Below are 12,408 nucleotides of genomic sequence, written 5' to 3' on the forward strand. Positions count from 1 at the left end.
GGTTCTGACAAACAAAGCCCACAGGACCGGTGCAGCAGAGAGCCCGCGGTAGTGTGGGCTATAGTTGAGCCGTGCCCTCCACCTCCCAGAACCTGTGCTTCTGCATGCCTAACCCTAGCCACCTTAGAGTTTTACCACTTCCACCGCGTGTACTCTGATTCCCAGAGCATCTCTCTCGCAGCCATGGCTGGGGTCCCTGAGTCAGCATGCAGCCCTCATGGGGTTGCAAGCTGCCCATCCTTCCTAGATGATTTCCAACCCCAGCTTGATACAGAGCTTCCTCCTGCTAGCTGCCTGTCTCCTCTCCAGTCCTACCTTCCACACACCTATTCTGCACTTTGCATGTGGTGCTCTATTATCTGCAGGCTCCTGGCCATGCCACGCCTCAGTGCCTTTGTTCAGTCCTCCCTCCTCTGTTGGGAGGGCTTGAACCCTCTGCTTCCCCAGAGCAGGTCCCACTCAGCTTCGAAGTCTGACCTCATGTACCAACCCCTCCAGGGTGTCTTTGCTGCCTCTGTGCCCAAGGGCTCACTCCCTGTTGATTATCTTCCTGCTCTCAGAGCCTCGAACACAGTAGTTGCTCCTAAGTGGATTTTGCTATATGTTTGAGAATGTTGAGTTCTGCTACAGAAAACAAATAGAACGAATGAAATTCATTAAGATGTGTTGAGCAGCCCATTGGACAAATAAATTAAATAGAGTATCTGTCTATGAACATGACAGGAAGGGCTGGAAGGACCAAGTAGTTACTAAATAACTATGATACACGAAAAACACATAAGGTGCTGAATATGTAAGAAGTCTTCATTTGGATACTCATTGGCACATCCATTTTGGCCCTGTGTGTCCCCCTACCCAAGAAATGCAAATATAACCCATGCCTATGCAATAGGCTAATTGCCAAACTTAGCTAGGGCCAGATGGAATTCTTCTGATAGAGCAACTATGTGCCCTTCATCCCAGGCACCTTCATCTGTTGTGTGCTCTTGCCCATCCCTAACTCGGTCCTCACAACACCACCATCCACGGGGAAAGCGGAACCCAGCATGTAGGTTGTGCGGTTTCTCCCACCGGTTTGCACTCTAGCCTAAGCGTGACAACTTGCACCACATCTGTTCCCCTTGCTTCTTGCTGTGGGCTTTAAATTCATGTAATGAACCATGTGGTTCAAACATATAAATGTAGTTTGAGAGCCTTTCTGTTCCATGAACCCCGGGAGAGCTTGGAGGCTGCCATTGTGTCCAGGTAATTTCCCACCCATCACTACTGAATACATATTGACTTACTGAGTGCTTCCGTGAATGAACACTACAGAACTCAGCACTGTCTTTCAGGGCCTCTTTGGCTCTTGCACAGTTCTACTCACCATGGGCAAAAAATCCCTGAAAGCCTGACTATTGCTGCCACTTTCATGTATTAGAGATGATGGCTGCCTTTCCTGGGAGGCAGGGGGAACTCTCGCAAGTGTCTGAGTGAGGTAAGCAGATTGGAAGCGGGTGGGTGCAGTAAGAAGGAGGAGGCGGTGCTAAGTGAGGATGCATGGGAGATGGGGATGTCACGTCCCAGTAGTGATGGGAGGAGGATAAGAATTGTGGTTAAACATCCAATAATGAAGCAGAACAATTGAGGGAAGATGCAGAGAAATGTGGGATTTGGAAATATGAATGTGGTGTATAGGAGAGTGTGGAATATAGTTGACCTGAAATGTTGGGGCACTGGCGATGTTCTGGGCCAGTGTGGAAATGAATTCTGGGTAAATACAAACTCAAGGAGAACCCTGAGCGTTCAGGACTCTTTGCCTCATAAATTTACAAGGGCAGATAGTTTCCGCTTTATTGGTGTTTTGCTTGCTTGTGCTAAGTTAATTCTCCATTTGCACTTTACTTATTTTTTTAACATTAGGTTCCTTCCATGTTGTTTGATATGTGTTTTAATAATACAGATTACTTCAGTCTCCTTTTAAAATCAGTTCCTTGAAGAATAAATAAGCAAATAAATACCCAAACAATTAAATGAAATTTCCTTCTGTTGATGGCCTGTGACCATTCTGAAAAATCACATCTGCCCTCTGCTTGGCTCGGAGGGATTTTCTGAGCGTTAATGACATGTCTGAAAAGCGTTTCATTTCCTTGGAAACGGGGTTAACAAAGTGTTTTTCTCTCCACAATGATATAACAAGCCACTCATGCTGTGCTACTGATTTCTAATAATTGAAAGTTTGCTAAAAAATTAAAATAGTTGATGGCAATTCAGAATAAAATTCTTAATATTTTTATGGCTCCTGTAGGTTTTTAGGTGTTAGATAGGTAAATGTCCTTTTCATGACTTAAAAACCCCCACACATTCCATGATATTTTATTCTCCCATCATATTTTAACCAGTCCTTCCATCAGTTCACGAGGTCATGGACTTGGCCTGTTTTTCATTTTGCAAACATCTGGATTTATAGTAAATGATTCATGCAGCCTGATACATAACTGCCCTCTTTTTGCTCTCTCTTATTATCACTTGTGGAATTCGATTTACCTCCTACCCTGTGAGCCATTCTTTCATTTGGAACAATTTCCTCAGTTATACAGGTCTTCAGTTTATGGGATAATCATGATTAATTTGTTCACTATAATGAAAAAGGCTTTCTGGGGTGGGTTTTCTCATCTTTAGGTAGAAAGCTTCATGTCATCCTTTGCAAAGAACGTAAAAAGGGCTGAGACAATGACAACGACAACAACAGCCTCAGAGCAGGATAGAATAGAGGAAATAACATCTGCATCTTTAGGTACTCTGTCCCTGACTTCCTTTTCTCCTTATCATCACCATCTGACAAATTACATGATTATTTGTGGATTTATTTATCTCCCTCATATTCCCTTAGCCTGTAACTTTTGTGAGAGCAAGGATAGTATCATCAGCATCTAAAATGCCTGGCATATAGTACAAACTCAATAAATATTGGTTGTATTAATGAATGAAAGATTTATCCATCCATCAGTCAGTCAAAAAATAAAAGTAGTAGATACTGCTCGGCCTCAGTGGCTCAGTGGTTGAGCGTCGGCCTATGAACCAGGAGGTCATGGTTCAATTCCTGGTCAGAGCATATGCCCAGGTTGTAGGCTTGATCCCCAGTGTGGGGTGTGCAGGAGGCAGCTAATCAATGATTCTCTCTCATCATTGATGTTTCTATCTCTCTCTCCCTCTCCCTTCCTCTCTGAGATCAAGAAAAAATATATATTTAAAAAGTAGTAGATACTAATAATTACTGTTGATTGAATGCCCCAGTATAGGGTTGAGTAGTGTCTCCCCAAAATTCATGTCCTCTTAGAACCTCGGAATGTGACCTTATTTGGAAATAGGGTCTTTGCAGGTATAATTAATTAGATAGTGATGATGTCATAATGGATTAGGGTGGACTCAGAGAAAGAGACACCTACAGGGAAGAAGACCGTATGGTGACATAGGTGGAAATTGGAATTAAGTAGCTGCAAGCCAAGAAATTCCAAGTGCTGTCAGCAGCCACTGGAAGCTAGGAGAGAGGCATGGAACAGATTATCTGTCAGCTCTCGAAAGAGCCCATGCTGGTGACACCTAATTTACCAGCTCTGGACACCTTGATTTCTGACTTCTGGTCTCCAAAACTGTGAAGGAATAATCCTGGTTGTTTGTGGTACTGGTTATGGCAGCTCTAGGTACTAACATAATCTTTTTTGTGTGTGTGACAAGCCCTGAACAAGTGCCTTTATATGACAATTGTCAATTTACAGATAAGAAAACTGAGGCTCAGAGAAGCTAAATGACTTGCTAATATGTGACTGAACCCAATCCAGGTCTTTGCACATAGAAAGTGTTCTTCAAACTGTTACCATGCTTGCTGGCTCAGAGACGGGGGCTTAGGGGAATTGTAAGTTTAAAGTCAAGGCCCCTGTACTGGGGTCATTCCATGGCTGCTTTTAGCAAGTTATGACTAGTGAAAGGGGTATGAAAGGAGGGGATATACTTTCTTTACGAAGAGGTTTATGCCCAGTGGAGTCAATGGAAAAGGCAAGTCAGCCAGAAACCAGGAAATGTGCTCACTGGATTTCCAGAATTTCTTCTAAGTCTACGATTCCAAGATCAGTTGTGGTTTCCCCCGAAAGAGCTAAGGCTTTCAGAACTGTTTGGTATTTTCATGCATATCCTGTGACACTGCAGTTTTACCCTGAGGCATATACTATATATGTTCACCAAAAGACATGCACCTGAAAGCTCATAGCAGCAGTATTTGTAGTTGCCTCAAGCTAGAAACTACCCAAATGGCCATCAACAATAGAATGAAAAAAAAATTGTGGTAGATTCATTCAAAGGCAGATTATCCAACAATGAGAATGAAAAAACTAGTGCTACATGCAGCAATAATTCACAAAAATAATATTGAGTGAAAGAAGCCAGCTAGCAAAGGATACATATTGGATGATTTCATTTACACTGAGTGGCCAGATTATTATGACCACCCCATCAGTACTTCGTTGGGCCACCTTTTGCCTTCAAGAAGAATCGCCGCAGTACTGAAGGCAAAAGGTGGCCCAACGAAGTACTGATGGGGTGGTCATAATAATCTGGCCGGTCATATTGGCCACTCAGTGTATATGCATTTCAAAGACAGGTAAAATGGTTTATTTCTGAATGGGTAGTGAAGCACTGGTAATAGTTTGCTTCTTGATCTGGGTGCTGGTTACATTAATGTGTTCAGTTTTTGAAAAAAAAATTTTCTTCATATTACTTTTTTAAACTTTTCACTGAAGTATTATTTATTAGTCCAACCAGCCAGGGCAAGCCTTTTAAGATTTTGATAATATTGTCAAAATTCAGAATGCTGGTTGCCTAAAACAGAGGGGCAAAGACATCAAAGAGAGGGTGTCAGTGCTTAGGGTGAGAAGAGAGAAGCCAAGGTTCAAAAACCATCAATTTCAAAATTATGCAATGTAGATGGAAGTGGGACAAAGGGCTTGGGAAAAAACCCTTTGACAAACTGGTAGAGTTAAGTGTTCATCGGGGCCATTCTGATGCTATCAATATACTTTTTAAATACAGAAAACATTCCTGGCCCACATAAGAGAAAGATCATCTTAGATGGGCTGTCTTCACAAGATGGGCTCCTGGATCCCTAGAACCCAAACCCATCTCATTGTGACTGCTTGTCCCAGTGATATCTTCCTTTCCACCCCAGGACCCTGCTCCTTGGCTGCTATGTTAATGCCACCTCTGCATGGAGCTGTTAACTCTACGGTGGATATCCCATCCTAGATCCCCAAGTTGTCTGGATTTCAGCACTGAAAGTACTGTGCTCTGCAGACCTGGAGAAATCAGGATGGTTGGTCACCCGAGCCTTGCTAGACAGGATAGTTATGATTGTCTGTCTCTAGTCTTGGCCCCTCCTGGTCTGCTTCTTGAGATTTGGTCAGATTGATAGGAACAAAAACCAATAGAAATAGGAGGATGCAAGTCCTTTGTGTTGGAGACATGGCCTTTGGAGTCTCTGACTTTGGGTCACAAGATATGCATTTGACTCCCAGCTATGTTATTACTGGCTGTATGACCTTGGGGATGTCATTTTTCTCTTCTGAGACTAATTTGTCTGGACAAAAATGTTCTTCCAAACAAAGTGGTTGTATGAACTTACGATAATGCATGTGAAAGTGCTTGGCTTGCAGTAATTGCTCAATAAGTATCACTTTGCTTTCCTATCACTTTATTTTTCTTTCTTTCTCCTGTTGTTCTCATACTTTCAAACTCCCAAATACATTGTTTTTATTATTTTGGTGGTATTTCTCACCATTGTAGGCTGGGAATTAGATATCTACAGAAGCTATAGAATTAGATATCTCTAGATTCAAAATCTGGCAGTCACTTGCTAATTGTGGACCTCAGGGAAGTTAACTTCTGGGAGCCTTGGTTTCCTCACCTATAAAATGGGTATAATAAATTCTTCTTTAAAAATGTGGAATAGACGAAACCGGTTTGGCTCAGTGGATAGAGCGTCGGCCTACGGACTGAAGGGTCCCAGGTTCGATTCCGGTCGGGGGCATGTGCCTGGGTTGCGGGCACATCCCCAGTAGGAGATGTGCAGGAGGCAGCTGATCGATGTTCTAACTCTCTATCGATGTTTCTAACTCTATCTCTCTCCCTTCCTCTCTGTAAAAAATCAATAAAATTTAAAAAAAATGTGGAATAAATGCAGATATTACAGTTGCTTTTGGTACCCCGTGTCATTCCTGTTTGGCCCATCTCTCATTTCTACTGTAGTACTATAGCTGTGGTTCCCTGGGAACTGAGACTCATGCTGCCAGTACCCCATTGCATGTGTTCCTGCTTTTCAGCCTCTAGTCTTCTTTGAATTATGCTAATACAAACGGAAAATGGGATAGTTGGAATTTCAAATAGAGTCTGATACTAAATTATCATGTGCTGTGATCTAGGATGAACAGCATATAAGTGTTTGGACAAAATTTCAGAAACAATACAGATTACAAAGAGGAGAGAGTCTAATGAGTTAGCCTCAACTTGCATCTCCCATATTAATTTGGGCTATATTTTCAATATAATCAGGAGTAGAATGCAATATATTAACCTACCAAATACCCATCAGTACTCATCTCTCTCTCCAGAACTTTGTGTCTTAGTAGGTCATGGAAATCTACTGCAGAGATTCAAACATTGGTTTCAAAGAATGTGGCTCAGGATTCATTTTTTTTTTTTTAATATATTTCATTGATTTATCACAGAGAGGAAGGGAGAGAGATAGAGAGTTAGAAACATCGATGAGAGAGAAACATCGATCAGCTGCCTCCTGCACATCTCCCACTGGGGACGTGCCCGCAACCCAGGTACATGCCCCTGACCGGAATCGAACCTGGGACCTTCCAGTCCGCAAGCCGACGCTCTATCCACTGAGCCAAACCGGCTTCGGCAGGATTCATTTTTGTCGGTAAACCCTAGAGCGTTACACTGTTGTGTGGGGTCTTAGCGATGCCCTTGTTCACTTAGGCAACAGCTCATTTAAGTCTGCAAGGCATTATGTGTGATATAAAGTTGAAAAAGATACAGTGTGTGCCAGGGAAAGGCAAATGGAGCTACACAGGGATAAAATGGCACCAGGAATGTATTCCATATGGTTTTGTGCAGCTGTTTGAGGTGAAATGCATATTTGGCTTTGAGTTTCCCAAAGACCAAAGTAAAAAGAAAGCAGGCATAGTTTCAAGAGCTGTAGTGGCCTTGAGATAAAGCTGAATCAGTTTAGAGATGTACGGTTTGCTATGGAGACTTGAAAGCAAGTCCTCCCCTTGGTCTTTGTTAAGAGCACACTGTACAGTAGTGGGCATTATCCCATATGGTGTCCTTGTAGTGACACTGTAAGGAGAGCTGTTATTCGTCTGTTCTTATATTGTTCCTCATTATAAGTCTAAGACAAAAGTCCATCTTAGCAAAATCAACAGAAAATAAACATTTGCTGTCTTTCAAATGATTCTTTATAGATGTAATTTCTTAACAATATTTTAGATTTGGTTTATCTGAATCAGGATTCTCACATTGCATTTTGTTGCAGTCTTTTACATCTTTTTTAACCTACAATAGTTTCTATCCCCTTTGTTTTTCTACTTGCCATTTGTTTATTGAAAACTCAGGTGATTTATACTGTGGAATTTCCCTCATTCAGGATTTGGCTGGTTGTATCCTTGTGGTTTCACAGAGTTTTAAATCACAATTATTTTATTTCCACCACTAGAAGTTGTACTTAGTTCTTTTAAAAATTTGTCTGTTTTTTCTCCTTCCCCATTTTAGATAGGGAAAAAAAAAAAAACCAGACTCTCCTTATTCACTCTCCTTAATTCCTTCATTTGTTTAGAAAATATTAAACATACTTTTCTTTCATTTAAATTTGTTATCATTATCTGAAGCCTTTATGGGTCTGGTTCTGTTGTTTGTTATTTCTGATGATTCTTGTTCATGCGAGCTTGTCTCCTGGTAGATTTTGTCATTTTTGATTGTGCGTTCATGTTTGTTTATCTCTCTGAGGGAGCTCTATGAGACCTGGATTGAGGGTTTGTTTCTCAGTGTGGATGTTCACTTGTCTTTGCCAAGTACATGGGAGCACCACATACCTGGGTCCACTTTTAAGTGAAATTCTCCTCTAGATTTTCTGGGTGGCACAGATGTGTAATTTCTAGCCCTGAACTCCCCAGTGGGGCCAACTTGGGTTTTTAAAATATCAGAGGAAGAGTTTTTTTGTTGTTCTGTTTTTTTAAACCTCCATCCACAGCCAAAGTGTCCTTGGTGGTTGCTATTGCTGGACAGGCTCTCTTTTAGTTCACCATTTTCCTGAGGGAATAACCCCTGCGAATGCTAGCTCTGTGAAGATGGGTCTCCCAGTCTGGCTTCCTGTCTTACACAATGGCTGCATTAGAGCTCTCTTACCTCTCTGGTCTTAGCCTGATTAATATATGTCTATATACTAGTAATTGTACAACTTATATACATTATAATTACATAGAATAATATATATGTAAAACTTTTTTTGTAGCTGGCAGATTTTAGGATTTCTAGCCTGCCATTTTACCAAAATAGCAGTCAGAATAAGACAATGCCTACTGATTTACCCCTCGACCCCTGCTCTCTCTGGATTATTGCAACATCCTTCTGAAATGTTTTCTTGTTTCATCTCAGTCACTGCAAATCTGCGGAGTCTTTCCCTGCTTAAAACCCTTTCCTTAGTGGAGTCTGGCCTCCTCTTCCTACCGGGTGAGGCTCTCTGGGTTTTGCAATCTTGCTCTCCAGCTCCTATCTCCTGACACACATTTGAGAGATGGTTCAGCAACACTGTTTTTTTGTTTGTTTGTTTTTCGGTTCTCTCATTTTAAACCATGATGTCTTTCTCTTTGACACCATTATAGACACCTTGGTCTGATTTACCCCTGCTGCCCCATCTGGATGAAGTCCCACTTTTAAGATTCAGCTTCTGGATTTCTCCCTGCAGGGATCTCTTCCCCTCCTTCCTTGCCCTTTCTCACCCTCTCAGCTCTGTGCCTAAAAAACAGCCTGAGGATATACTATCCTTGCTCTATCTACTTGCAAGATCCTCTTTCCCCATCTCTCTCACTAAGGCAAAGTAAATTCAAATGCCTCTCTATTTTATAAGCCTCTTTGGGGCTGGAACTATGTCATGGGCACCTTTGTATTTGCTGCACTCACCTTTTCTCTTAGCACTTAGGAAGTGCTCATTCAATTTCTTCGTTAATTGTAGAAATAATTCCTGTCTCTGTTATTAACAACACTATGATTTGGGAAAAATTTCTTGAGTTCCAAAATTTTAATTGAGCTCCAAATTTCTCAGCTGTTAATATAAATAATAATGTATACCAATGCTAAAGAATACATGATTATGTGTTCGTTCCTATTTCCATTGTTTTCTAGTAAAACACCTGTTGATGCTATGCTAACATATCCTATATAATAAGAGAGGGATATGCTGATTAGCCTGGATATGCTAATTAGTCACAGCCAGTATGCAAATTGATCATCACTCCAACACACAAGATGGCCGCCCCCATGTGGTCAAAGATGACTGCCCCCATGTGGCCACAAGATGGCTGGCAGGGGAGGGCAGTTGGGGGGACCAGGCCTGCAGGAGGATCAGGCCTGCAGGGCAGGGCAGTTAGGGGTGACCATGCCTACAGGGGAGGGGACTTGGGCGGGGGGACCAGGACTCCAGGATAGGGCAGCTGGGGGCAACTGAGCTGGAAGGGGAGGGCTGTTATGCCTACAAGGGAGGGGACTTGGGGGGGGGGACCAGGACTCCAGGATAGGGCAGGTGGGGGCAACTGAGCTGGAAGGGGAGGGCTGTTTGGGGTGACCAGGCAGGAAGGGGAGGGCAAGTGGGGGTGACCGGGCCGGAAGGGGAGAGAACTGGGGGCAACCAGGCCAGCAGGGGAAGGCTGTTGAGGGCGACCGGGCCTGCAGGGGAGGGCAGTTGGGGTGATCGGGCTGGCAGTGGTACAGTTAGTTGTCGATCAGGCTGGCAGGGGAATGGTTAGGTGTCAACCAGGCTGGCAGTGGAACAGTTAGGTGTCGATCAGGCTGGCAGGCTGAAGCAGTTAGGGGTAATCAGGTAGGCAGGCAGACGAGTGGTTGGGAGCCAGCAGTCCTGGATTGTGAGAGGGATCCCAGATTGGAGAGGGTGCAGGCTGGGCTGAGGGATACCCCCGCCCCAGTGCACGAATTTCATGCACCAGGCCTCTAGTTAATAATAATAACTCTTAATTCTATTAATATAGTAATAGCAACAATGATAGCTGTGACTTTTTTAGCTTACCATCTGCCAGATACCATTCTCCATGCTTTCAATAGATGAACTCCTTGAGTAATCATGATAAACATGTGACCAAGGGGATATTACACCTTACCTTACAGTTGTGTAAACTGAGGCACACATTGATTAGTGGTAGAGCTGGGATCTGAACCCAGGCTGTCTTGTGTGCTTAACCAGCTCCTTAACCTGCCTAATTTCATTTCCATAAAAGGAGTTGCAGGTTTTTTTAAAAAAATATATTTTATTGATATTTTTACAGAGAGGAAGGGAGAGAGAGATAGAAAGTTAGAAACATCGATGAGAGAGAGACATCGATCAGCTGCTTCCTGCACATCCCCTACTGGGGATGTGCCCGCAACCCAGGTACATGCCCTTCACCGGAATCAAACCTGGGACCTTTCAGTCCGCAGGCCGACGCTCTATCCACTGAGCCAAACCGGTTTCAGCAAGAGGTTTCAGGTTTTATTTTTCTTTCAAAGAGGAAGAAACTGAGGTTCAGAGAGGGTAGGAGACTAAGCCAAGGTCACACTGCTAGTATGTGGTGGAGAGGGGATTCCATCGTGTTCTCCATTGCAGCAAAATGTTCATGTTTTGTATGGGCTTTGGTTAAAACTTTGCTAATGTTAAAATGGACTCTTAAAACATGAGTCAGGTTATAGACGATACATTTAATGATAATGTATCATGTTAACAATAATAGTTTTCTTTTTTGGTCAAGTTAGGAAATAAGAGGCTCATCCTTTTGGGTGGCTGAAAAATGTGTAAAGTGGCCCTGGCTAGTGTGGCTCAGTTGGTTGTGCGTCTTCCCGTGCGTCAGGAGGTTGCTGATTCCATTCCTGGTCCTGCCTGGGTTGCAGGGTGTGGGAGGCAGCTGACTGGTATTTCTCTCTCTCTCTGTCCCCCCCTTTCCTTTCCTCTCCCTAAAATCAATAAAAACACATTTGGAAAAAAAAAGTCTGAAGTGGAATAAAATGACAGTAGAGTGAGTATTTTACATTGCTATTTAAATTTTAAATAAAGTTTCTAGCTCCCAATTAGTTCAAAATCAGAGGCCGTGTAGCCCTCACCACCTCTTTCTGGGACATTACTGCTTCCAGAAGAAGAGAGAGGATAGCCCCACAGAGGTGCAGGCAGATGTCTTTTCCAGCACACCGTCTGGGATGCATTTTGTGGTGACTAGCTCCTGATATTTATGTGAAAAGGAGTATGACTGGGTCGCTCTTTCTTCTCATTGAGTTTTGCCAGAGGTCGCCCTCACACAAGTTGGAAGAAATGGGCTGTGTAGGAATTTGGCGCTGGTAAGTTATTTATTTACTTAACCGTGTTTTAAAGGCTGCAAAGCCATCCATGAAGTCTGTGGAATGCATTGTCATGAGAGGTCAGCGAGTCAAGCTCTGGGACTGCGTTTTCAAAAGGGCCAGATCATTTTGTGACCAATGGTGGTATTTGTTGTTATGATTAAACCTTGGGCTTTGGTAGGGCTTGAGTTTGGGGGTTAGAAGCAGAAGAAGCATTCTTCTCTCCTCAGTCCCAATCTCTGAATACCAACTACATCCCTTCACCGTATTGGAGATGAGCCACTGTGGGGATGGAAACCATCACAGAAGAGCTGTGAAGAGAAACACCAGAGTATGGAACAGAATCCTCTACAAGACACCCGGACCATGCTAGGAAGAATGACTACCTCCTGTGTTGGGATCCTGGTACTGAGAGGTGCTCGGCCGTAGAGATTACCTGGACCCATCTCCTCATTTAAAAAACCATTAGTAGCTTGACATATTTTCATTCCTTGTAGATGTGACCTATTCTCAGGGTATCTGCTCTATAAAATACACCCACTCTGCACGTTCATGCTATTTCATCCTGATAGCCAGCCAGTGAGGAAGGGACTGTCATTACCCATGTTTTAGGTCTAGAGTATGGAAACTGAGGCCCAGAGAGTTTAAGTCAATTGCTTAAGCTCAGAGAGCTGGTTTGCCTTCCTACATATGATCTGAATTATCAAATTATCTAGCTTCCAAGGAAAAGTACATAAAGAGACAATAATAGTGAAACATGATATTATCCTACCA

Source organism: Myotis davidii, unplaced genomic scaffold, assembly GCF_000327345.1.
Source record: "Myotis davidii unplaced genomic scaffold, ASM32734v1 scaffold281, whole genome shotgun sequence".
Lineage (NCBI taxonomy): Eukaryota > Metazoa > Chordata > Mammalia > Chiroptera > Vespertilionidae > Myotis > Myotis davidii.